The 27591-nt window shown below is 44.3% G+C and overlaps 1 protein-coding gene across 41 annotated transcripts in view; it reads right to left on the reverse strand.

The window, feature by feature from the left end:
* Positions 1–26300, reverse strand: part of GAPVD1 (GTPase activating protein and VPS9 domains 1) — a 111167-nt gene extending 84867 nt beyond the window's left edge. For 29 of the 41 annotated variants that reach the window (XR_013405576.1, XR_013405569.1, XR_013405571.1 and 26 more), the window contains exon 1: positions 26151–26300. The gene's annotated coding sequence lies outside the window, so the exon portion shown is untranslated. Of the gene's footprint in view, positions 1–16524; positions 16574–26150 lie in introns of all 41 variants that reach the window. The other 12 variants (XR_013405574.1, XR_013405573.1, XR_013405578.1 and 9 more) reach the window with 1 other exon arrangement.
* Positions 26301–27591: the final 1291 nt, after the last annotated feature.

The raw sequence follows: 27591 nt of genomic DNA on the forward strand, positions 1-27591 counted from the left end.
CACCAGCTACTCAGGAGGCCAAGGCAGGAGAATTGTTTGAACCTGGGAGGTGGAAGTTCCAGTGACGTGAGATCGTACCACTGCACTTCGGCCTGGGTGTCAAGAGTGACCCTCTATCTCAAAAAAAAAAAAAAGTTCTGGCCGGGCCCAGTGGCTCACGCCTGTAATTCCAGCACTTTGGGAGGCCAAGGCAGGTGGATCACTTGAGGTCAGGAGTTCAAGACCAGCCTGGCCAACATAGCAAAACCCCATCTCTACTAAAAATACAAAAAAAAATTAGCCAGGCGTGGTGGAGCGCACCTGTAGCTCTGGCTACTTGGGAAGCCTGAGGCAGGAGAATCACTTGAACTCAGGAGGCAGAGGCTGCAGTGAGCCGAGATCATGCCACTGCCCTCCAGCCTGGGTGACAGAGCGAGATTCCATATCAAAAAAAGAAAAAAAAAGTTTCAGGGAGAATATATATATTACAAATGTTAACAACTATATCTAAATGAACTCCTCTGACTAAAGAGAAGGTCTCTAAGGTAGGAAAAAAATATTTCCAACTTTTTATGGAATAAGAATCACATTTCAAGTTTTTGCTATTGAGAATTTCTAATTAATGGTATCCCAAACTAATGATATGTATCTAGCAGTTCAAAACTCAAAGTAAGGCCAGGTGTGGTGTCTCACACTTATAATCCCAACACTTTGGGAGGCCAAGGTGAGAGGACCACTTTAGCCCAGGAGTTTGGAACCAGCCCGGGCAATACAGGGAGACCTCGTCTCTATAAGTAATAACAATAAATAGCCAGGTGTGGGGATGCACGCCTGTGGTGTCAGCTATTCCAGAGGCTGAAGGTGGAGGATCACTTGAGCCAGGGAGGTCAAGGCTGCAGTGAGCCAAGACTGTGCCACTGCACTTCAGCCTGGGCAACACAGCACAACCCTGTCTAAAAAATAAAAATAATAAGCTGGGCGCAGTGGCTTACGCCTGTAATCCCAGCACTTTGGGAGGTCGAGGTTGGTGGATCATCTGAGGTCAGGAGTTCGAGACCATCCTGACCAACATGATGAAACCCAGTCTCTACTAAAAATACACAATTAGCTAGGTGTGGTGATGCATGTTGTAATCCTAGCTACTCGGAAGGCTGAGGCAGGAGAATTGCTTAAATAGGAAGCGGAGGCTGCGTTGAGCCGAGATCATGCCATTGCACTCCAGCCTGGGCAACAGAGCAAAACTCCATCTCAAAAACAAATAAATAATTAAAAATAATTAAAAAATAAAAATAATAAACTCTAACAGCTAGAATTCAAGTAAACAAATGAATCACCTCTTTATTAACCACATAATTTCAGAGATAATGTTAGAAAGTCAGTAAAAAAAAGACCTTTTCCCACTTTCTTATTTTCTATAGAGATTAGCAAAAAAATACTAAAACTGGAGTCAGAAGATCTGATGAATTTAAGACTGAACTCTGACACCTATTGGCAACGTGACTTGTGGCTAGGCACTTCACCAAAGTTTATTTCCCCATCTTCAAACCTGGGATGATGCCCTTATCTATCTCAGATGGTATACTGTACGATAACTGTAAAGTGTAAATTGCTGCACAGTGTAAAATATCATTATTCTTATCAACTAAAAGGTAGGGTAACTTTTTATCATTTCCTAGGGGCAATGAGACAGACGCCATATCCAGTACATAACAAAATTGACCAAAATGACCTTTTCATCAAAGTGGGAAATATCAAAGTCATAACTAAAGAGGTAAAACAGACTACCTGCTAACATTATGAAACCTACATGTGTAAAAGACTTACTAAAGTAAAATTAAAAGCCAACTATCAGGCCGGCAGTGGTGGCTCATGCATGTACTCCCAGCACTTTGGGACATCAAGGTGGGCAGATTGCTTGAGATCAGGAGTTCAAGACCAGCCTGACCAACATGGTGAAACCCCATTTTTACTAAAACTTAAAAATAAAATTAAAACTTTTTATTTATGTATTTTTTTATTTTATTTTTGAGATGGAGTCTCGCTCTGTCCCACAGGCTGTAGTGCAGTGGCGCAATCTCGGCTCACTGCAAGCTCCGCCTCCCAGGTTCAAGTGATTCTCCTGCCTCAGCCTCCTGAGTAAGATTACAGGCATGCGCCACCATGCCCAGCTAATTTTTGTATTTTTAGTAGAGACGGGGTTTCACCATGTTGGCCAGGATGGTCTCAATCTCTTGACCTTGTGATCCGCCCACCTCGGCCTTCCAAACTGTTGGGATTACAGGCGTGAGCCACTAAAATTAAAATTTAAAAAAAGTTAGCCAGGTGTGGTGGCAGGTGCCTGTAATCCCAGCTACTTGGGAGGCTGGGGCAGGAGAATCGCTTGAATGAGGGAGGAGGCAGAGGTTGCAGTAAGCCGAGATCTCACCACTGTACTCTAGACTGGGTGACAGAGTGAGACTCCATCCAAAAAAAAAAAAAAAAAGCCAATTATCTTTAATCTAAGAGCATTATGAGTAAGAGTGTGCTTCATCCACACACATACATGAATGTATCTAATTCAAGACAATCTAATTAAAAATTACACAATAACATCTAAATGTAACAAAAGTATGCTGAACGGGATCCTGAACAGGAAAAGGACACTAAGTAAAAACTGAGGAAATTGGAATAAAGTATGAACCTTATTTAATAATAATGTATCAATATTAGTTCACGATATTGCAACAAATTGTCATAATTGAAACAAATGTACCATGCTAATATAAGATGCTAATAACGGGAAGACGTGATCTTGATGCTATCTCTGTACCATCATCTCAGTTTTTCTATAAAGCTAAAACTGTTCTAAAAAATAAACTCTAGGTTGGGCACAGTGGCTCCCACCTGTGATCCGAGCACTTTGGGAGGCTGAGGCAAGACGACTGCTTGAGGCCAGGAGTTCATAACCAGCCTGAACAATATAGCAAGACTGTCTCCACAAAAATAATAAAAATTTAAGTCTACCTTTTAAATTAAACAAATAATATACTTCTAAATTCAAGTATCTGATTTAGCAACTTTTTTCAGTAAGAAAAATTATACAAACTTGAGAGCAGCATTTGAACACTGTAATTATCACAATCTCTAACCACCATCGCTTAGAAAAGGGAACAGCTCCCATATGATGTTCCAGAACCCATTAACATCTGTTAACACATTATGGTGTTTATCACACTAAAAGTATTTTTTCTTTCAGTTCACTGTGATCACAAATGAAATACAGAAACTTCGTGAAACAAAATTTCCATAGCTATATTACATTTTGCACTAACTTCTGATCAACTAAAGCAAAGGAAACACATTTTCTAGCCAGAATGGTTTAAGAAAAGCTACTTTCTATATTGACTTCCACCTAATAGCAAATCTTTTTTTAGGCTATTAGAAGTAGTAACAGTTGAGCTTGAAGAGTTTTAATTGATCAGCAGTAAAGAATAAGGGTGCTTAGGAAACAAAAACAATAACTACCACACATTTCAGGCTTGCCAGGTGCTAGGCACCAACTACGGGCTTTTCATGGCTGGTCTCGTTTATTCTTCTCATTTGTTCTTTTTTTTTTTTTTTTTTTTTTTTTTTGAGATGGAGTCTCGCTGTGTCTCCCAGGCTGCTGGAGTGCAGTGGCGCGATCTCGGCTCACTGCAAGCTCCGCCTCCTGGGTTCACGCCATTCTCCTGCCTCAGCCTCCCAAGTAGCTGAGACTACAGGCGCCCGCCACCACGCCCGGCTAGTTTTTTTTTTTTGTATTTTTAGTAGAGACGGGGTTTCACCATGTTAGCCAGGATGGTCTCGATCTCCTGACCTCGTGATCCACCCGCCTCGGCCTCCCAAAGTGCTGGGATTACAGGCTTGAGCCACCGCGCCCGGCCTCTTTTTTTTTTTTTTTTTTTGAGATGGACTTTTGCTCTTGTTGCCCAAGCTGGAGTGCAATGGCGCCATCTCGGCTCACCACAATCTCCGCCTCCTGGGTTCAAGTGATTCTCCTGCCTTAGCCTCCCAAGTAGCTGGGATTACAGGCATGCACCACCACGCCCAACTGATTTTGTATTTTTAGTAGAGATGGGGTTTCTCCATGTTGGTCAGGCTGATCTTGAACTCCTGACCTCAGGTGATCCGCCCGCCTCGGCCTCCCAAACTGCTGGGATTACAGATGTGAGCCACCGTGCCCGGCTCTTCTCATTTATTCTATATAACATTCCTGAAATAGTTGTAATAACTATGTTTTGGCCAGTGCAATGGCTCACGCCTGTAATCCCAGCACTTTATGAGGCCAAGGTGAATGGATCACCTGAGGTTGGGAGTTCAAGACCAGCCTGACACCATGGCAAAACCCCGTCTCTACTAAAAATACAAAAACGAGCCAGGCGTGGTGGCACATGCCTGTAAACCCAACTACTCAGGAGGCTGAGGCAGAAGAATCGCTTGAACCCGGGAAGCACAGGTTGCAGTGAGCCATGATCTCGCCATTGTACTCCAGCCTGAATGTCGCAGCAAGAATCTGTCTCAAAAAAAAAGGCATTGAATAAATAATAGTTCAAATAGTAAGCACATTTGGGAAAAATCATGTTACCTGAGGATTACGTTATGTGAAAGATTTTTACATACTGATGCCTACACTTTGGCAGAACTGGTTTTTTATTGTGCACATACTTTTCCTCATAATTTTTTTTTAATTAAATTTAATTTTTTTTTTCGAGATGAAGTCTCACTCTGTCACCTAGGCTGGAGTGCAATGGCATGATCTCAGCTTACTGCAACCTCCACCTCCTGGGTTCAAGTGATTCTCCTGTCTCAGCCTCCATAGTAGCTGGGATTACAGGCTAGTGCCACCACACCCAGCTAAGTCGTTTGTATTTTCAATGGAGACGGGGTTTCACCATTTGGCCAGGCTGGTCTCGAACTCCTGACCTCAAGTGATCTACCCACCTCAGCCTCCCAAGGTGCTGGGATTGCAGGCATGAGCCATTGCGCCTGACCTTCCTCATAGTATTTATGTAATAGTCACATTAATGTAATAGGGCAAAAGAGGACACGACTGTCTTTTTTTTTTTTTTTTTTTTTTTTTGATGAGTCTTGCTCTGTTGCCCAGACTGGAGTACAGTGGTGTGCTCTCAGCTCACTGCAGCCTCTGCCTCCCAGGTTCCAGTGATTCCCCTGCTGCGGCTTCTCAGCTAGCTGGGATTACAGGTGCACACCACCACACTTGGCTAATTTTTGTATTTTTAGCAGAGATGGGCTTCCACCATATTGGCCAGGCTGGTCTCGAACTCCTGACCTCAGGTGATCCACCTGCCTTGGCCTCCCAAAGTGCTAGGATTACAGGCATGAGCCACTGCGCCCAGCCATGACTGCCACTTTTTAAATAACCTGATATAATGTTATCTCTTGCATTTTATCAATGTGAGCTTTTTTTTTTTTTTGGTTTTTTTTCCCAGACAGCATCTTGCTCTGTCACCCAGGCTGGAGTACAATGGCATGATAATGGCTCACTGTAGCCTTGATGTCCCAAGTTCAAGCAATCTTCCCACTTCAGCCTCCCAAGCAGCTGGGACTACAAACATGCACCACCACACCCAGCTAATTTTTGTATTTTGTGTAGAGATGAGGTTTCACCATGCTGCCCAGACTCGTCTCGAACTTCTGAGCTCAAGCAATCTGCCTGCCTCAGCCTCCCAAAGTGCTGGGATTACAGGCATGAGCCACCTTGCCTGGCCTAATGTGAACACTTTATTTATTGACTGATTGATTTTGAGATGGAGTCTCGCTCTTTTGCCCAGGTTGGAGTGCAGTAGCATGATCTTGGCTCACTGCAACCTCTGCCTCCCAGGTTCAAGTGACTCTCCTGCCTCAGCCTCCCAACTACCTGGGATCACTGGCACCTGCCACCACATCTGGCTAATTTTTGTATTTTTCGTAAAGACAGGGTTTCACCATGTTGGCCAGGCTGGTCTCAAACTCCTGGCCTCAGGTGATCTGCCCAACTAGGCCTCCCAAAGTGCTGGGATTACAGCCATAAGCCACCACACCTGGCCTAATGTGAGCATTTTAATTATCCACCACTTTTCAGTGACTTAACCAATCCATACAATAGATGAGTGTCTCTTGCAAATATTTTTTACAAATATCATGTTGAATCACGACAATTTGTTTACATTTACTTCTCCTTACAGGACTTACCCCCTTCAGTGCAAGAGCAGTTTCTTGCTCATTTTACGTTTTGTGAAATTACATGATCTAAAAATTGTCAGGCATTAATAATATACTAAAATAATGAGTTCATTCTCGTTCCAAAAAATTGACAAGTTCAGGTACTACGGCTCACATTTATAATCCCAACACTTTGGGAGGCTGAGGCAGGAGGATCACTTGAGCACTGCAGTTCGAGACCAGCCTGGGCAACATAGCGAGACTCTGTCTCTATAAAGAAATTTAAAAATTAGCCAGGTGTGGCATGCACCTGGAGTCCCAGATACTTGGGAGGCTGAGGTAGGAGGATTGCTTGAGCCTGGGAGGTCAAAGCTGCAGTGAGCTGCACTCCAGCCTGGGAGACAAAGCAAGACCCTATCTCAAAACAAAAGAACAGACAAGCACAGTATGCTTCATTTAACACACTTCCTTCACTCATTCATTCAACAAATGTTAATTATTAAATACAACCTATGTGCTAAGCACTGATGAACAAGATAGGCAAGGTCTGATCTTGACGGGGGGCACATTACCTTAGGGATAATGAAGGATACACAATATATTAGGGACACATGACTTTCCAGTGACAATTTATACTAGTTTTCACAAACTACACTGCTATACATTCTCTGTTTAGAGCCCTCTGTCTACTCCTTTCATTGGCCAGTTAAATCACACTTAGGTATCAGGGTACAGCTCAAACCAAGTACAGTCCCTTGACTCAGATATTTCCTCATTTGGGTTCATCTCTCCCGCAGCATTTTATATTGTTTGCAACAAAATGCTGTTTTTACAACAAAACTCCAAATTCCCTGAAGTAGGGACATTGTCATCCCAGTATCCCCACTACTTAGCACAGTGACTGGCATTTAGCAGGTGCTGAATGAATGTTCGAATTTATAATTACTTTTAAAAATGACCGGCTGATAAAGAGCAATGCTCCAATTAGGAATCAGTCAAGCTGCTACTTAGTTCCAAAATTACTAGAAAACATTATTAGAAAACTGTAATTAAGGCTGGGCATGGTAGCTCACAGCTGTAATCACAGCACTTTGGGAGGCCGAAGCGGGAGGATCACCTGAGGCCAGGAATTCAAAAGACCAGCCTGGGCAACATAGGGAGACTCCGTATTTATGAAGGAAAATTTCAAAAATTAGCAAGATGTGGTGGCATGCACCTGTAGTCCTAGGTACTCAGGAGGCTGACATGAGAACACTGCTTGAGCCCAGGAGTTTGAGGCTGCTGTGAGCTGTAATGGCCCCACCACTCTTCATCCCAGGCAAGAGCGAGGCCCTGTCTCAAAACAAAACAAAAAAGCCTGCAACTAAATTTAGTTGAAAATATCTTCTCACATTTCAATGAACATATCTGAAGTTTGTGTGTTTTGAGACAGGGTCTCACTCTGTTCTCCAGGCTGGAGTGCAACGGTGCGCTCTCGGCTCACTGCAACCTCCGCCTCCTGGGCTCAAGCAATTCTCCTGCCTCAGCATCCTGAGTAGCTGGGACTACAGGCATACATCATCATGCCCAGCTAATTTTTGTATTTTTTGTAGAGATGGGGTTTCGCTATGTTGCTCAGGCTGGTCTCAAACTCCTGAGCTCAAATGATCGCCTGCCTTGGCCTCCCAAAGAGCTGGGATTACAAGTGTGACATTTTTACTAACGACTGGAAAGATATTTCTTTGAAACTGGGCAGTAAATATTAATGAGAAAAAATGTGAAACAAGTGCTACTTTACTATCTTTAGTCAGTATATTTGGTTTTTTGTTTGTTTTGTTTTGTTTTGAACTATGGCCTACAAAATAGTTGGTATATTTGAAGCAAGAGTGAAACACTGTAGAAAAAAGAATGGACTTACTACCAACTAACCCTGCCTGACACAAGTACAAGGAATTGAAAGGCAAATTACTTTGAAAATACAGGTAGGCCGGGCGCGGTGGCTCAAGCCTGTAATCCCAGCACTTTGGGAGGCCGAAACGGGCGGATCACGAGGTCAGGAGATCGAGACCATCCTGGCTAACACGGTGAAACCCCGTCTCTACTAAAAAAATACAAAAAACTAGCCAGGCGAGGTGGCGGGAGCCTGTAGTCCCAGCTACTCGGGAGGCTGAGGCAGGAGAATGGCGTGAACCCGGGAGGCGGAGCTTGCAGTGAGCTGAGATCCGGCCACTGCACTCCAGCCTGGGCGACACAGCGAGACTCTGTCTCAAAAAAAAAAAAGAAAGAAAGAAAATACAAGTAATATAATGCCAGATAGTACTCACAGTTCAACAAAATAGACTTCTTGTGATGACACCAGAATTCCGGAAGATGTCAAAAGTAAACAAATGAAATTCAAACAGATTATTGATTTTTCCCTCAATATACTAATTTTCCAGAGCTAAAGAAGATAGAATAACTACAAAAATAATTAAATTCATTCATAATAAATGGTTTGTGGGTTAAGCTCAGATTTTATTATACAACTCAACTGAGACAATATCAATACATGTGAATAGCTAATATGCACTATTTAGGGAATACTAATGTTTCATCACTATTCCAATTCAAAAACCTTGACTTTTTATATAACTTGAAAACATTACTAATGAAATTGGCAATGTTAAACAAGATTAAGTTTGTCTTTTTATTTTTTCTTTTGAGACAGGGTCTCACTCTGTCCCCCAGGCTAGAGTGTAGTGGCTAGATCACAGCTTACTGCAACCTCAATCTCCTCGGGCTCAGGTGATCCTGCTACCTACTCAGCCTCCCTCCGAGTAGCTGGGACTACAGGCATGCGCCACCGTGCCCAACTAACTTTGGTATTTTTTGTAGAAACAGGGTTTTGCCATGTTGGCCAAGCTGGCCTCAAACTCCTGGGCTCAAGCAATCCACCCACCTCGGTCTCTCAAAGTGCTGGGACTACAAGCATGACTCACCATACCTGGCAACAAGATTAAGTTTGAAAGGCATTAAGTTAAATAAGTAATGGCACACTCAAACCATGTAGAAAGATGTCCATCAAAAAAATAAACAATTTAGGCTGGGCTTGATGGCTCACGCCTGTAATCCCAGCACTTTGGGAGGCCGAGGCGGGCAGATCACCTGAGGTCAGGAGTTCAAGACCAGCCTGGCCAACATAGTGAAACCCTGTCTCTACTAAAAATACAAAAATTAGGCTGCAAGTGGTGACTCACGCCTGTAATCCCAGCACTTTGGGAGGCTAAGACGGGCAGATCACGAGGTCGGGGGTTCAAGACCAGCCTGGCCAATATGGTGAAACCCTGTCTCTACTAAAAATACAAAAATTAGCTGGACATGGTGGTGTGCACCTGTAGTCCCAGCTACTCAGGAGGCTGAAGTAAAAGAATCACCTGAATCCAGGAGGCAGAGGTTGCGGTGAGCCGAGATTCTGCCACTGGACTCCAGCCTGGGCAACAGACCCAGACTCCATCTCCAAAAAAAAAAAATTAGCCGGGCATGGTGGCAGGCACCTGTAATCCAAGGTACTTGGGAGGCTGAGGCAGAAGAATCACTTGAAGCCAGGAGGCAAAGGTTGCAGTGAGCTGAGATTACACCATTGCATTCTAGCCTGGGTGACAAGATGTCTCAAAAAGAATTTTTTAATTTAAAAATTGAAAAAAATTAAAACAACAACAACAAAGAAAGAAGTCCATCAGACATCATTAAGTGAAAAGAGCAAACTGCAGAACAATATGCATGGTAAGATCCCAGAGGCAGTCTAGGAGTTAAACCCTGGAGCAAGAGTACCTGGGCTCAAGTCTCAGGTTTGCCATTCCCTGGCTGTAGCAATCTTTGTCTAGTTACTTTACTTCTCTATGACTCAGTTTCTTCATCTGCAAATACATATACCAGAACCTACTTTATAGGGTATGTTCACAGGGTTTTGAAAGTTAAATGAATTAAAATGAATAAAGCAGCCAGGTGCAGTGGCTCACACCTATAATCCCAGCACTTTGGGAGGCCAAGGTGGGTGGATTACCTTAGGATGGGAGTTCGAGACCAGCCTGACCAACATAGAGAAACCTGTCTCTACTAAAAACACAAAATTAGCCAGGCATGGTGGTGCCTGCCTGTAATCCCAGCTACTCAGGAGGCTGAGGCAGAAGAATCACTTGAACCCAGGAGGCACAGGTTGCGGTGAGCCAAGATTGCACCATTGTACTCCAGTCTGGGCAACGAGAGCAAAACTCCATCTCAAAAAAAAAAAAAAAAAAAAATGTATAAAGCACTTAACAATTATATATAATGTTAACTATAATTTGGGGGAAAATAATTCAAATCAAATAGTAAGTGCATGCCTATGTGAGAAAGAAAACCCTTCATTTTTTTCCCATTGTTTTTAGGTTTTTTTAAAAAACAAAGAACAGGTCAGGGATGGTGGCTCATATCTGTAATTCCAACACTTTGGGAGGCTGAGACAGGCATATCACTTTAGGTCAGGAGTTCAAGACCAGGCTCGCCAACATGGTGAAACCCCGTCTCTACTAAAAATACAAAAATTAGCTGAACATGGTGGTGTGCGCCTGTAACCACAGCTACTTGGAAGGCTGAGGCAGGAGAATCGCTTGAACCCAGGAGGCAGAGGTTGTAGTGAGCCGAGACTGTGCCACTGCACTCCAGCCTGGGCAAGTGCAGGCTCCTGAGCTCAAGTGACGGAGCGCTACTCTGTCTCAAAATAATAATAATAATAATAATAAATAAATAAAAATAAAAATAAATATTTATTACTTTAGTAATTTAAAAAAAAAAAAGGAGCTCTCAGCCTTAGTGCCATTTCCTTGGAAACCTCTGCACCATGAGAGTCAAGTGGAGGAAGAAGCGAATGCACAAAAGAAAGATGAGGCAGAGGTCCAAGTAAACCGCTAGCTTGTTGCACCGTGGAGGCCACAGGAGCAGAAACATGGAATGCCAGACGCTGGGGATGCTGGTACAAGTTGTGGGACTGCATGCTACTGTCTAGAGCTTACCTCAATGGATCTAGAACTTCATCACCCTCTGATCACCGATCACCTGAAACCCACCTTGCTCATAACCAAAACTGCCCATGTTGGTCCTCTACCCTGGACCTGTGACATTCTGGACTATTTCTGTGTTTACTTGTAGCCAAGTATAACACCCATACAATAAATCACGTCTTCTGCAGTCTTAGCTGAAGAATTTAAAAAAAAAAAAAAAAAAAGAAAAGAAAAACAATAAAAATTTGACACCAAGCTCTTCCCTGCTGAAGATCTACTAGTGCAATTACTGAAACACACAAGACAAATTCTGTAAAAATGAGAAAATTTTCAAATGCCACAAAAAGGGCATAGTACTTAACTTCAAAAGAAGACATAGTTCAACAATAACAAGCTACACACTAACAAGCAGAACTGCAATGGCATTAAAAGTATACCCCATTATTTCCCAGAGGAAATAAATAACATAGAAGTATCCAACCAATCTAGAAATAAGTACCTATCTGGAACTTTCACAATTAGATACACCTCCATTAATTGTATGAGTGTGAAATTAAATACCACCAAATCTAATTTAACAATCTCTAATGACAACTCAGTAAGATATATATAAATCTGGAGATCAAGATAAACCAAGTAACTAAAACAATCTAAAATCCTTAGAACACTGTAAACTTATGAGAGGAAGTTTTCACAACCCCCAGGCTTTGAGGAAGCTTTGGTCCCCTGGATGAACTTAGCTGTTTCCATAAATACAGTGGGTATACAAAACAACTGAATGAAGGAGCAGAAAGAGAACTTTGAGCCTCAGCTGCATTTTTGCTGAGCTGTAATACTGGTAAAGCCTGTTTCAAGATTCAAGAGTCCACCCTCAAAATTAAAGAAAGCATGTAAACAGAGGGCTGTCATGTACATTTCATCACATTTACCAGAATGATGTTTCATAAAAATTACACATATTCATTATCAAACTTCAAACAGCATTACTATCATTACTGTGGTTCTACCCAAAAGAAACCTCCTAGTCACCATTATCCAGTTTGTTAAAATAGCTTTTCAAAAAGAAATCAATCATTAAGATGTCTCTATACAATTACGGAATTCATAATTTCAAATAATGTGCATAATGCCTAAGAAAAAGAGAACGAATCCAATAAAAGTCAGCTATTACCATTGCCATTATCATGGTAATATTTTCAAATTAAGGAACAGAAACTTATTCATAGAGAGGCCTTAATAATAAGTTACTTTGTCAGAATCCAAGTTGGCCTATCACAACCTGGAATAGTTAGATATTAAAAGGACTTTGTTTTAGAGGAGTCAAAGTTAGATTCCTTGGGTTCCAAAGGAGTTAGTAAAGATGAAATAATTTCTGCATAAAGAATTAATACTCAAGCCTGTAATCCCTGCACTTTGGGAGGCCAAGACGGGCAGATCACGAGGTCAGGAGATCGAGACCATCCTGGCTAACATGGTGAAACCCTGTCTCTGCTAAAAAATACAAAAAACTAGCCAGGCGCGGTGGTGGGCACCTGTAGTCCCGGCTACTCAGGAGGCTGAGGCAGGAGAATGGCGTAAACCCGGGAGGCGGAGCTTGCAGTGAGCTGAGATCTGGCCACTGCACTCCAGCCTGGGCGACAGAGAGAGACTCTCAAAAAAAAGAAAAAAAAAAAAAAAAAGAATTAATATATTTTTGACCGGGCGCGGTGGCTCACGCTTGTAATCCCAGCACTTTGGGAGGCCGAGGCAGGTGGGCCACGAGGTCAGGTGTTCAAGAGCAGCCTGGCCAAGATGGTGAAACCCCTTCTCTACTAAAAATACAGAAATTAGCCAGGCATGGTGGCAGGCACCTGTAATCCCAGCTACTCGGGTGGTTGAGGCAGGAGAATCGCTTGAACCCAGGCAGCAGAGATTGAAGTGAGCCAAGATCACGCCACTGCACTTCAGCCTAGGAGACAGAGTGAAACACCATCTCAAAAAAGAATTAATGTAGTTTTTGCAAAGTTTTTCTGGTACAGAAATCTGTATTTTTAAACATTTGGCAATTCAGCCTTAAGTGTTAATAACTTTTGGACCTAATGCATTTTTGTAAAGTAGTCAAGATAATGGAAGTAAGTAAATATAAATAACACAAGTAAAACAAAGGGATAGATTAGAATTCCGCATTAGAAAGTGAAAGGAGGGCCAGGTGTGGTGGCTCACGCCCGTAATTCCAGCACTGAGGCAGGTGGATCGCTTGAGGTCGGGAGTTCAAGACTAGCCTGGCTAACACGGTGAAATAACGTCTCTACTAAAAATACAAAAATTAGCCAGGTGTGGTGGTGGGTGCCTGTAGTCTCAGCTACTCAGGAGGCTGAGGCAGGAGAATTGCTTGAACCTGGGAGGCAGAGGTTGCAGTGAGTCGAGATCGCGTTACTGCACTGCAGCCTGGGCAACAGAGCAAGAGTCCGTCTCAAAAAATAAAAAATAAAAAAATAAGTTAATCTACGTCCGAAAAATGTAAGTATTTCGTCAAAATTAAGATTGTCTGGCAGGATAATACTACACTCTGATCCTAGGAGAAAGGAAAAAGGCTAATATGCCTTGACTAATTTTTTTGTCTTTTTTCCGACAGAAGAACCATGTGGGTTTAATCTTTCCAAAGATTCACAGAAAATAAATGACACATAAATTGGTAAGGAAAAAAAAAAAGAACTAAACACGTTTGACAACATGCCTTCTACTAGTCTCCAGCGTGGGTGTACCGGCATTATGAGGGAGCAAGACCAAGCAAGCACCTTTTCGGACAGACATCTTAGATTAACAAGCAGACGCAGTATCTGTTTATACACTTACAAGAGTATGTTTAAAGCCTGTATTTTTTAAATGGCTTACAAAAAAAGGTATATAAAAACATAATTTTGGCCATACACACGGAGTATTAGAACTAAATTTATACTTTTATACTTTTCTTTCAGACACAAGCACTTACCAGGTATCTGCTTCATCTTCAAACTCAAAAAAAAAAAAAAAAAATTATAGAAACCCCTATGAAGTCTATTAAGTCCTTCACTCAACCATTTTTTTTTTTTTTTTGAGATGGAGTTTCACACTTGTTGCCCAGGCTGGAGTGCAATGGCGTGATCTCAGCTCATGGCAACCTCAGCCTCCCAGGTTCAAGTGATTCTCCTGCCTCAGCCTCCCGAGTAACTGGGATTACAGGCATGCACCACTACGCCTGGCTAATTTTGTACTTTTACTAGAGACGGGGTTTCTCCACATTGGTCAGGCTGGTCTCAAACTCCCGACTTCAGGTGATCCACGTGCCTCGGCCTCCCAAAGTGCTGGGATTACAGGTGCGAGCCACTGCGCCCAGCCTCAACCATTCATTTATATGTATATTAAATATTAGAAACTGAAGTATCAAGATATTCACCACTTCCTCTGACCACTATATTACCAAGTTTTAAACTGGGTTTCAGCTTTGAAACAAAAAATAACCACCTTTCTGAAATGCTTTTACAAAATCATAATACATATTGAAACATATCCAGAAAAATTAGAAAATATAGGTAAGCATAAAGAAGGAAAGATTTTTTTGTTTTTGCTTTTTTGAGACGGACTCTCGTTCTGTCACCCAGGCTGGAGTGCAGGGGCAAAATCTTGGCTCACTGCAAACTCTGCCTCCCAGGTTCAAGCAATTCTCCTGCCTCAGCCTCCCAAGTAGCTAGGACTACAGGTGTGTGCCACCATGCCCAGCTAATTTTTGTAATTTTAGTAAAGACAGGGTTTCTCCATGTTGGCCAGGCTGGACTCAAACTCCTGACCTCAAGGGATCCACCCGCCTCGGCCTCCCAAAGTGCTAGGATTATAGGTATGAGCCACTGTGCCTCGCCAGCAGTAAAGTTTAACTGACTATAATCTTAGTTACCAGAAATCAAACAGCTAGGTGCCTAAAACTTATTCTAAAATGTGTATACAGTACAAAATTTTTGGTTCTAGTTCCTTTACAAATTAAAACATCTGGCTAGGCATGGTGGCTTGAGCCTAGTCCAGCACTTCCGGAGGCTGAGGCAGGCAGATCACTTGAGATCAGGAGTTTGAGACAGCCTGGCCAACATGGTGAAACCCTGTCTCTACTAAAAATACAAAACACGGCCGGGCGCGGTGGCTCAAGCCTGTAATCCCAGCACTTTGGGAGGCCGAGGCGGACGGATCACAAGGTCAGGAGATCGAGACCATCCTGGCTAACACGGTGAAACCCCGTCTCTACTAAAAATGCAAAAAATCAGCCGGGCGAGGCGGTGGGCGCCTGTAGTCCCAGCTACTCGGGAGGCTGAGGCAGGAGAATGGCGTGAACCCGGGAGGCAGAGCTTGCAGTGAGCCGAGATCGCGCCACTGCACTCCAGCCTGGGCGACTAAGCGAGACTCTGTCTCAAAAAAATAAAATAAAATAAAATAAAATAAAAATAAAAATACAAAACACTAGCCAGATGTGATGGTGGGCGCCTGTAATCCCAGCTACCAGGGAGGCTGAGGGAAGAGAATCACTTGAACCTGGAAGGCAGAGGTTGCAGTAAGCAGAGATGATGCCACTGTACTTCAGCCTGGGCAACACAGCAAGACTCTGTCTCAAAAAAAAAAAAAAAAGCCGGGCACGGTGGCTCATGCCTGTAATCCCAGCACTGCAGGAGGCTGAGGCAGGCGGATCACTAGAGGTCAGAAGTTCAAGACCAGCCTAGCCAACATAGTGAAACCTTGTCTCTATTAAAAATACAAAAACTTAGCAGGGCATGGTGGCACCTATAATCCCAGCTACTTGGGAGGCTGAGGCTCAGTGAGCTGAGATGGCGTCACTGCACTCCAGCCTGGGCGACACAGCGAGACTCCAACTCAAAAAAAAAAAAAACTAAAATATCTTGAAAAGGATTACTTAAGGAGTTAAAGTTGAAAATAATATGCAAACACAAGTTTAGGCAGTTCAAGTGTAAAACATACATAACTGAAAATTAACTCCAGAGAAGGAGATGTGTATGACAAAAAAACAGCCTCCAAAAACTTGAAGGAAAAAAAAATACTCAACTAAACATTTGAAAATTATTTTTTCAAGTACTAGTCTGTCCAAAGCAAATAAGGAGGACTCAGCTGGGCAAAGCAGCACACTCCTATATTCCCAGCTACTCAGGAGGCTGAAGCAGAAGGATCACCCTGTTCAGGCCAGGAGTTTGAGGCTGCAGTAAACTATGATGGCACCACTGCACTCTGACAACAGAGTGAGAATATGTCTAAAAAAAAAAAAATGATTCCACTTACATAAAAATTAAAAATCTGTAGCTGTATGCAAACTTAAAAAAATTATTTAAAAAATTATTTTTAAATTGTACTTTACCTTTGAGATTCCTAGAATGTATAACCAACTCTCTCCAGTACACTTACCCCTAAAGAAAAAAAAAAAGAAAAAGGAAAAAATAATAAACTGAATGTGTTACCACTGGAATGTACCTACTTTCGCTATTAAACTATCTACAAACATCATGAGTGGCTGGGCGCAGTGGCTCATGCCTGTAATCCCAGTAGTTTGGGAGGCCGAGGCAGATGAATTACCTGAACTCAGGAGTTCGAGACCAGTGTGGGCAACATGGCAAAACCCTACCTCTACAAAAAATACAAAACTTGGGGCCGGGCGCGGTGGCTCACGCCTGTAATCCCAGCACTTTGGGAGGCCGAGGCGGGCGGATCACAAGGTCAGGAGATCGAGACCATCCTGGCGAACCCGGTGAAACCCCGTCTCTACTAAAAAATACAAAAAACTAGCCGGGTGAGGTGGCAGGCGCCTGTAGTCCCAGCTACTCGGGAGGCTGAGGCAGGAGAATGGCATAAACCCGGGAGGTGGAGCTTGCAGTGAGCTGAGATCCGGCCACTGCACTCCAGCCTGGGTGACAGAGCGAGACCCCGTCTCAAAAAAAAAAAAAAAAAAAAAAAAAAAAATACAAAACTTGTATTTAAAATTCGTCTGGTCAAACAAAAATAAAATACAAAACACAAAAATTAGCCAAGCACGGTGTCATGTGCCTGTGGTCCCAGCTACTGGGAAGGCTGAGGCAGGGGAATCTCTTGAGTCAGGGAGATGGAAGCTGCAGTGAGCTGTGATCACGCCACTGCACTCCAGCCTGCATGACAGACCAAGACCTTGTCTCTAAAACAAAAACAAAAATCAGTATTAGGGGTAATTATTCTAAATAAACTAATTAAACTGAAGCATACATTTACAGAGCAGCAAGTTTTATATTGTTAGTTGCACCAACAAAAGATCAGTACATATTGTCACAATTTCCAGAATGCCATGATCAGGTAGTATCACCTTGTTAGGTAATAAGAACTATGTGCCATCACTGGAGAGCAGCTCACAAACCCTCAGTGGAGCCAGCTTGGTAAAGTGAGACGTGACAACGCTGTGACGGTGGCTAAGAAAGCACCAGGAGAATAAAGTTCTTGGGGTTTTTTGTTTTTTTTTTTTCTTTTTTGGAGACTGAGTTTTGCTCTTGTTGCCCAGGCTGGAGTGCAGTGGCGTTGATCTCGGCTCACTGCAACCCTAGGTTCAAGCGATTCTCCTGCCTCAGCCTCCTGAGCAGCTGGGATTACACGCGTGAGCCACCAAGCCCAGCTAATTTTTTGTTTTGTGTGTTTTTTTTTTTTTTTTTTTGAGACGGAGTCTTGCTCTGTCGCCCAGGCTGGAGTGCAGTGGCTTGAGGTCAGCTCACTGCAAGCTCCGCCTCCTGGGTTAATTTTTATTTTTTGAGATGGAGTTTCGCTCTGGTTGCCCAGGCTGGAGTACAATGGCACAATCTCAACTCATCGCAGTTTCCACCTGCTGTGTTCAAGCGATTCTCCTGCCTCAACCTCCCGAGTTGCTGGGATTACAGGCGCCTGCCACCACGCCCAGCTAATTTTTTGTATTTTTAGTAGAGACGGGGTTTCACAGTGTTAGCCAGGATGGTCTCGAACTCCTGACCTCGTGATCTGCCCGCCTCGGCCTCCCAAAGTGCAGGGATCACAGGTGTGAGCCACTGCGCCTGGCCGAATAAAGTTTATTTTAAAGTCTAGCAGCTAGGCATAGTGGCTCACACCTGTAATCCCGAAGCTTTGGGAGGCCAAGCTGGGAGGACTGCTTGAGCCCAGGAGTTTGAGACCAGCCTGGGGAACATAGGGAGATCCTGTCTCCCCAGTAATAAAAAAAAAAAAAAATTTTTTTTTAATTGGCTGGGTGTGGTAGCTCACCCCTCTAATCCCAGCACTTTGGGAGGCCAAGGTGGGCAGTTCACCTGAGGTCAGGAGTTCAAGACCAGCCTGATCAACATGGTGAAACCCCATCTCTACTAAAAATACAAAATTAGAGGGGCATGGTGGCACATGCCTGTAATCCCAGCAACTCGGGAGGCTGAGGCAGGAGAATCGCTTGAACACAGCAGGTGGAAACTGCGATGAGTTGAGATTGTGCCATTGTACTCCAGCCTGGGCAACCAGAGCGAAACTCCATCTCAAAAAATAAAAATTACAACAATTAATTAACCGGGTGTGGTGGCACATCCCAACCTACTCAGGAGGCTGAAGTGGGAGGATCGCTTGAGCCCAGGATGTCAAGGCTGCAATGATCCCTGATAGTGCAACTGAACTCCAGCCTAGACAACAGAGCAAGACTTGTCTCAAAATTCAAATTCCTGGGCTCAAGTAATCTGTCCATCTCGGATTCCCAAAGTAAAATGTGCATCTTCTATGTGTAAAGTAAACATGGCAAAAGGTTAACCGCAAATCTAGGTGAAGAATAGATGAATGTTTGCTGAACAACTCTTCTGTAGGCTTACAATTTTTCAAAGAGTTGCAAAAATAATATTTAAAAGTTATGGATTACAAAAAAACAAAACCTGCTGGGTTCAGTGGCTCATGCCTGTAACCCCAACCCTTTGGGAGGCCAAGGCAGGCGGATCACTTTAGGTCAGGAGTTCAAGACCAGGCTTGCCAACATGGTGAAACCCCATCTCTACTAAAAATACAAAAAACTAGGCAGGTGTGGTGGCACGTGCCCGTAGTACCAGCTACTCAGGAGGCTGAGGCAGGAGTATCTCTTGAACCCAGGAGGGGGAAGTTGCAGTGACTTGAGATGGCGCCACTGCACTCCAGCCTGGACCACAGAGCAAGACTCTATCTCAAAAAAAAAAACAAAAAGAAAAAAAACAAAACAGCAGAAAATAGAGAAAGATACAAATAATAATTTAGCACGTATATTCTGCCTCCCAGAATTAACTGTTAATTGTCACAGTTGTGTCTAGCCTCAAAAAAAGAAAATTATAGCTATCCGGCTGGGCGCGGTGGCTCACGCCTGTAATCCCAGCACTTTGAGAGGCCGAGGCGGGTGGCTCACGAGGTCAGGAGATCAAGACCATCCTGGCCAACATGGTGAAACCCCGTCTCTACTAAAAAATACAAGAAATTAGCCGGGCGCGGTGGCTCACGCCTGTAATCCCAGCACTCTGGGAGGCCGAGACGGGCGGATCACGAGGTCAGGAGATCGAGACCATCCTGGCTAACATGGTGAAACCCCGTCTCTACTAAAAAATACAAAAAACTAGCCGGGCGAGGTGGCGGGCGCCTATAGTCCCAGCTACTCGGGAGGCTGAGGCAGGAGAATGGCGTGAACCCGGGAGGCGGAGCTTGCAGTGAGCTGAGATCCGGCCACCGCACTCCAGCCTGGGTGACAGAGCGAGACTCCGTCTCAAAAAAAAAAAAAAAAAAAGATCGCGCCACTGCACTCCAGCCTGGGCGACAGAGTGAGACTCCGTCTAAAAAAAAAATTGTAGATATCATCCCCTTTGCCACTACCTCCCATTCGTATTCCCTTATAGACATGAAATTATAGAGTATGCTTATTTTCAACTTTGACAGTATTTGCTGCAAATACTGTCTCCAAAAGCAGCTGTAAGAGTTTACGCTCAACCAACAGTTTATCCTCCTCCCAACAGTAACTGGTAGCAGTTTCTTTTTTTTTAATTTTTTATAAATATTTTCTTTTTTAATAAAGATGGGGGGGTCTCACTTTGTTGCCCAGGCTGTTCTTGAACTCCCCAGTTCCTGGTCTCAAGTGGCCCTCAACCTCCAAAAGTGCTAAAATTACAGGCAGGAGCTACCACGCCTGGCCAGTAGTTTCCAAAATTACCATTTTTGCCACATCTTCACCAATATTTGATATTGTCAGACATGAAATTTTTTTTTTTTTGAGGTGGAGTCTCACTCTGTTGCCCAGGCTGGAGTACAGTGGTGCGATCTCAGCTCACCGCAACCTCAGCCTCCCGGGTTCAAGGGATTCTCCTGCCTTAGCCTCCCAAGTAGCTGGGATTACAGACATATGCCACCACGCTCGGCTAATTTTTATATTTTTAGTAGACACGGGGTTTCACCATGTTGGCCAGGTTGGTCTCAAACTCTTGACCTCAGGTGATCCGCCCACCTCAGCCTCCCAAAGTGCTGGGATTACAGGTGTGAGACACTGCACCCAGCCCAGACATGAAATTTTTTTTTATAAATCTGATGTGAAAAACATATTTTCACTTATTTTGGCTTTCACTTCCTTGATTACTAATCAGTTACACTGATTGTAATTCAGTGCTAATTCTAGCACCAATATCGCTTTCTAGAGCTCCTTTGCTTTCATTTTGACAGAAGCAAATTTGTGGCCCTCAACATACTGAATAAGAGAGCAATTAAGAAACAATGCAGCTGGACACAGTGGCTCATGCCTGTAATCCCAGCACTTTGGGGGGCCCAGGCGGGCAGATCACGAGGTCAGGAGTTCAAGATCAGCCTGGCCAATATGATGAAATCCCGTCTCTACTAAAAAATACAAAAATTAGCCGGCCGTCATGGCACCTGCCTGTAGTCCCAGCCCAGGAGGGAGACTGAGGCAGGAGAATCGCTGGAACCCGGGAGGCAGAGGTTTCAGTGAGCCGAGATCATGCCACTGCACTCCAGCCTGGGAGACAAAGTGAGACTCCCTCTCAAAAAAAAAAAGAAAACAAAAAGAAACAATGCCAGGCGTGATGGTGCCTACCTATAGTCCTAGCTACTTGGTAAGGCTGAGGCAGGACGATCACTTGAGTCCAGGAGTTCAAGTCCAGCCTAAGCAATGCAGCAAGACCTTGTTTCAAAAAAAAAAAAAAAAAAAAGGAAGGAAGAAAGAAGGAAGAAGAATGAGGAGAAATAAAACAATCTAGGATCACACAGTAAAAGGTAAAAGAACCTAAGCAAAACAAGAACTTCACCTACAGATTCTCCCTTTTATTACATCATACAAAGTGAAGAATAATCAAACCTACATGGCAGCATGTACCAAGAATGATTAGTCCCCAAATGAAACCAAACGCTCACAAACGCACAACATAGTGCTGGGAAATAATTTTCTGTATTTAAAAAAATGTTAGATGGCCAGGCATGGTGGCTCACTCCTGTAATCCCAGCACTTTGGGGGGCTGAGGCAGGTGGATCACTTGAGGTCAGGAAGTTCAAAGCCAGCCTGACCAACATGGTGAAACCTGCTTCCTACTAAAAATGCAAAAATTAGCCAGGTATGGTGGCAGGCACCTGTAGTCCCAGCTACCGGGGAGGCTGAGGCAGGAGAATCACTTGAACCCAGGAGGCAGAGGTTGCAGTAAGCTGAGATCGTGCCACTGCACTCCAGCCTGGGTGACAGAGCAAGACTCCATCTCAAAAAAAAAAAAAAGTAAGATGAAAAACATAAGATGAAATTCAACCCAGTATGTATAATACGATTTGCAAGATTTTAAATGGATGTGCTTTATTCTTAGAAATAAAATACTTAGCTTCTATAAACTCATCCATTCATTTATTTAATCAGCAAGTATTTACTTAGCACCTATCGTGTGCCATCCACTATTCTGGAACAGCAGTGAAGACAAAGTCTCTATTGTCATGAAGCTAACATTCAAGGAAGAAAAGAAAAAGATTAAAATACTCTATAAATATACGTACAAGCGACATAATAAGAGATAGCAGCACGCTATAAAGAAAATAAAGGGGAAGAGGACAAAGAATGACAAAGAGAGTGATGTAAGGACGCAGAAAGTGACAGGGAAGATCTCTTCAAGGCAGTGACTTGCAATATGGTGTGTTCAACTCAACATAAACTGTTCCAGTACCAATTATCTGCTTCATAAAAAGTTTTATCCACCTTTTCATACTCCCCCTTCATTTTATCCAGAAAAAGGGTACTGTAGTGGTTTTCTATTATTGCTATTATTTTAGAGGGGAAAAAAAATCTCCTACAAGATGTTGACAGGTTGTTTACAAACAGGTAAAAATTTCAAGCCACACACAGTCTGAAGAAAATGTTAAGAGAGATTTGGGCCGGGCGCGGTGGCTCAAGCCTGTAATCCCAGCACTTTGGGAGGCCGAGGCGGGCGGATCACAAGGTCAGCAGATCGAGACCACAGTGAAACCCCGTCTCTACTAAAAATACAAAAAATTAGCCGGGCGCGGTGGTGGGCGCCTGTAGTCCCAGCTACTCAGGAGGCTGAGGCAGGAGAATGGCGGGAACCCGGGAGGCGGAGCTTGCAGTGAGCCGAGATCGCGCCACTGCACTCCAGCCTGGGCAACAGCGTGAGACTCCGTCTCAAAAAAAAAAAAAAAAAAAAAAGAGAGATTTGTCAGTGAGAAGGCAAATGCCAAAATGAAGCAAATAAGAATTTGAAAACGAATTTCAAGAAAATGACTTACCAACTTTTCAACTCTATAGTATGTTTACTTTCTATCACATATGAAAAGAAAGTTAATAGCAAGAGTAAAATGGCTTTGGGGTTTTTTGTTTTTGTTTTTCGTTTTTTTTTTTCTTTTTGAGGCAGAGTCTTACTCTGTCTCCCAGTGGCACGACGTCGGCTCACTGCAACCTCTGCCACCCAGGTTCAAGCGATTCTCCCGCCTCAGCCTCCGAACTAGCTAGGATTACAGGCACCCATCAAGGCACCTGGCTAATTTTTGTAGTTTTAGTAGAGATGGGGTTTCACCATCTTGGCCAGGTTGGTTTTGAACTCCTGACTTCGTGATCCACCCACCTTGGCCTCCCAAAGTGCTGGGATGATTACAGGCATGAGCCACCACACCCACACTTTTTTTTTTTTTTTTTTTTTTGATATGGAGTTTTGCTCTTGTAGCCCAGGCCGGGGTGCAATGGCACAATCTCGGCTCACTGCAACATCCGCCACCTGGGTTCAAGCAATTCTCCTGCCTCGGCCTCCTAAGTAGCTGGGATTACAGGTGCCCGCCACTACGTTCAGATAATTTTTGTATTTTTAGTAGAGACAGGGTTTCACCATGTTGGCCAGACTGGTCTCGAACTCCTGACCTCAGGTGATCCACCTACCTCGGCTTCCCAAAGTGCTGGGATTACAGGCATGAGCACCATGCCTGGCCCAAAAAATATATTTCAAGAGAGATTCTCCTGTTTTTCATTTAAAGATAGAAAAATTAGGGCCAGGCACGGTGGCTCACGCCCGTAATCCCAGCACTTTGGGAGGCCGAGGTGAGCAGATCACAAAGTCAGGAGTTTGAGACCAGACTGGTCAACATGGCAAAACCCCGTCTCTACTAAAAATACAAAAATTAGCTGGGCATGGTGGCGCGCTCCTGTAATCCCAGCTACTCAGGAGGCTGAAGCATGAGAATTGCTTGAACCCAGGAGGCAGAGGTTGCAGTGAGCCGAGATCACATCATTGCACTCCAGCCTGGCCAACAAGAGTGAAACTCCGTCCCAAAAAAACAAAATTCCACCTCCATGATTTAAAGAAAACCAGCAAACAGTAAAATTTCTTTTCACAGGGTTACATCAGAACATCAGAGCTTACAGAGCTGCAATCACTTGGAACTGGGGAGGTGCCTTAATACAAAAATTAAAGGCCAACATATTCACTTCCCTTTCTTCTTCCAATTATTTTGTTCACTCCCCATTACCCTGAATGAAACATTTATGGTCTGTTCTTTCAAAATGACTACTCTGGGCAGGATGCGGCGGCTCACATCAGTAATCCCAGCACTCTGGGAGTCCGAGGCAGGCAGATCACCTGAGGTCAGGACTTTGAGACCAGCCTTACCAACATGGTGAAACTTTGCCTCTACTAAAAATATAAAAATTATCTGGGCGTGGTGGTGGGTGCCTGTAGTCCCAGCTACTCAGGAAGCTGAGGCACGAGAATCACTTGAACCCGGGAGGCTGAGGTTGCAGTGAGCGGAGATCACGCCACTGCACTCCAGCCTGGGCAACAGAGCCAGACTCCATCTCAAAACCAAAAAAAAAAAAAAGCTACTCTGATCCCATCCAAATCTTTTATCTCCCTGATTATGAAATTCTCTTTCGTCTACACTGTCATCCTGTCTGACTTTAATGACTCAGATGTTCTTCTAAGTAGACTTATAGATTCAAAAAAACTTACTTCTATTTCAGGAGGGTTTTTTTTGTTGTTGTTTTTTGAGACGGAGTCTCACTCTGTCGACAGGCTGGAGTGCAGTGGCGTGATCTCGGCTCACTGCAACCTCCACCTACCAGGCTCAAGCGATTCTCTTGCCTCAGCCTCCCGAGTAGCTGGGACTACAGGCACAGGCCACCACACCCAACTAATTTTTGTATTTTTAGTAGAGATGGGTTTCACCATGTTGGCCAGGATGGTCTCCATCTCTTGACCTCAGTCATCCGCCCGCCTCAGCCCCCTATAGTATTTCAGGAGTTCTTAATCTTTTTGTGCATGGACCTCATTGGCAGTCTGGTGAAGCCTATGGTCCCGTTCTCAGATTTCTTTTAAATGCATGATTAAATACATGTGATTGCAAGGGAAGCCAATTATACAGAAATATTAGCAACACAACTTAACAAACTAATATGGTAATAATATATGTACAGCCTTATTATCACATTAAATAACAAGGTCTTAACGGCGGGTCTAGTAACACCAGAAATTCAAAGAAGTGATAACCATAAATGATATTCTGAGCTGTCTGCAACTGTAAATATGATACAAAAATATCCGTAATTTTTATTGATGACAAAGTCATAAGCGTTGCTAATTCTACTCTGGCTTGTTGTCCACATTCACAACTGAAGGAAATAATAAGTTTCAGATAGCAGTCAATAAAAATAATGATGTCATTTTATCATCCTAGTGAAAGGACCCTTCTAATTCTATCCGTCAATGAACTCCAGTTTAAAACCCCTCTCTAGTTCAAAGTCCTGCTCAGAACTTATTTTCGTCATAAATTTAAAAATAAAAACACTGATTCCTCCTTTGACCTAGTTCACATCTGAACCTATCACTATGTCTCCCTGTTTTTATGCACATTTTTACACAGAACCCTGTGTGTACTTCTGTGGTTTACCTAGCCAGCACCCATTACAATTTTGCCAGTCAATAAAAGGTGAAGTTGAAAGGGATGGAAATAACCAACAGCTACCTCACTTTCAGACCTCCGACAGCAAGAGGAAAGATGCCAAGTATGGTGAATGTCTGTGGTAGGTGGGCTGCCCCTAGACCCGTGTGTCCAGCTTGTCAAGCTTCCCCGCAGCACGACATCTTTATCAGCGACACTCAAAAGACATTCCATTTCGTTCTCGCCTCCTGTACTCAGTTCCCTACCTGCCAGGCCTCTAGTCTCTGGCCCCCACCCGAGACCGCTCGGCGGTCCCCCAGTCCCTTCCCATCCCATCCCCCACGCGCCTCTCCCTCTCCTTAGCCCCAGGCCGCCCTGGCTCCTGCGCGCCGCCACATTTCTCCCCTGGGCCTAACCCAGTGTCCCCCAACCCCCACCTCGCCCGACACTGACGGGAAGGTCCCGGGACCCCGGGGTCAGTTGGACCGGACGGCCCGGCCGTCAGAGGCAGGCTGCGGCCCTAGGCCGGAGCAAGCCGGCCGCGAGGCAGGGAGCGGCGCACCGCGCGCGGGCTAAATCGGGACGCGCGCTCACCAAGGGGCTCATGCGGATGAAGACACGGAGGACTCTGCCGGACCGCCACTCGGCCTCGGAGCCGTCGCCCTCGCCGGTGACTGCCCCCGCCGCCGCTGCCGCCACCTTCGCCACTCGCCTGTTGGCTTCCCTGCGTCCTGCAGCGGCGCTGCCGCCACGCCAGCGCGCGTGCGCGGCGCCGCGGGCGCCCCTGGGAGCGGTAGTTCCGCCCGGGAGGCCGGGGGCTCCCACTTCCTCCTTAGGCAGCCCTAAGTCAGCTGCCCGCTGAGGCGGTAGTGGGTGTCCGGGTCCAGAATCGTCTTCCGGAAGGTTGTTTACCAGGCCTGAGCCCTGGTTTCCGCCTGCAGTAATGCTGGAAGTGAAGAATCCGACTGAGCAAGTATGTGTAAAGCAAAACTGTAGAGCGTTTTATGCTTTCTGTGACAACGCTCAGTTGCCCAGGACACATTATTCGAAAGAATGACTCTCTCTTTCTCTCGTCTCTCTCTCTTTCTCTCTCACACACACGCACACACCACTCACAAACCTCCCTTCCTTTTTTTTTTTTTTTTTTTTAGAGACGGAGTCTCGCTCTGTCGCCCAGGCTGGAGTGCAGTGGTGCGATCTCGGCTCACTGCAAGCTCCGCCTCCCGGGTTCACGCCATTCTCCTGCCTCAGTCTCCCGAGTCTCTGGGACTACAGGCACCCGCCACCACGCCCAGCTAATTTTTTGATTTTTAGTAGAGACTGGGTTTCACCGTGTTAGCGAGGATGGTCTCGATCTCCTGACCTCGTGATCCGCCCACCTCACCCTCCCAAAGTGCTGGGATTACAGGCGTGAGCCACCGCTCCCGGCCCCTCCCTTCCCTTTTGTTCAAAGTGCCATTAATTAATTGGTTTGGATGGTATCTGGATTTTAAGTATTAAACCTGCTTTCCCACTTCTCAGTTTCTAAAATCTTATCGTAAACTTGACCATGCAGTTATTTAAAGTAAGTCAATAGATGAGCTGTCTAATAATTTTTTTAACAGCATAACTCAGAGGTCAAGTTAGCTGAGTTAAACAGTCTAGAAACCTTAGAATTGGAAGATACCTCCTTAAAGGTCACTAGTGCAACTGCCGCCCAGGCAGGAATTCCCTCTTGTACATTCAGCCAGATGGTCATCTTGTTCAACAGTTCAAATTTCAGGGAGCTCACTCCCTCAAGTAATGCAGCCTGCTCCACTGTTGGACAGCTCTAAATGTTAGAAAGTTCTGCCTCCTGCTGAGCTGAAATCTGTTTCCCTTTATTTCCTTCCATTGCTGGTAGTTATGCTGCCTGGGGCAATACAGAATGTCTTCCACTTGACAGCTCTTCAAAAAATTGAAAACAATGATTATATCCACCAACACCGGGAGTCTCCCGGCAAAAAAAGGAAAAAAGTAATAATCATTTCCCCAGCTATTTCAAATCAAACTGCTT

The sequence above is a fragment of the Macaca mulatta genome, chromosome 15 (genome assembly GCF_049350105.2).
Source record: "Macaca mulatta isolate MMU2019108-1 chromosome 15, T2T-MMU8v2.0, whole genome shotgun sequence".
Classification (NCBI taxonomy): domain Eukaryota; kingdom Metazoa; phylum Chordata; class Mammalia; order Primates; family Cercopithecidae; genus Macaca; species Macaca mulatta.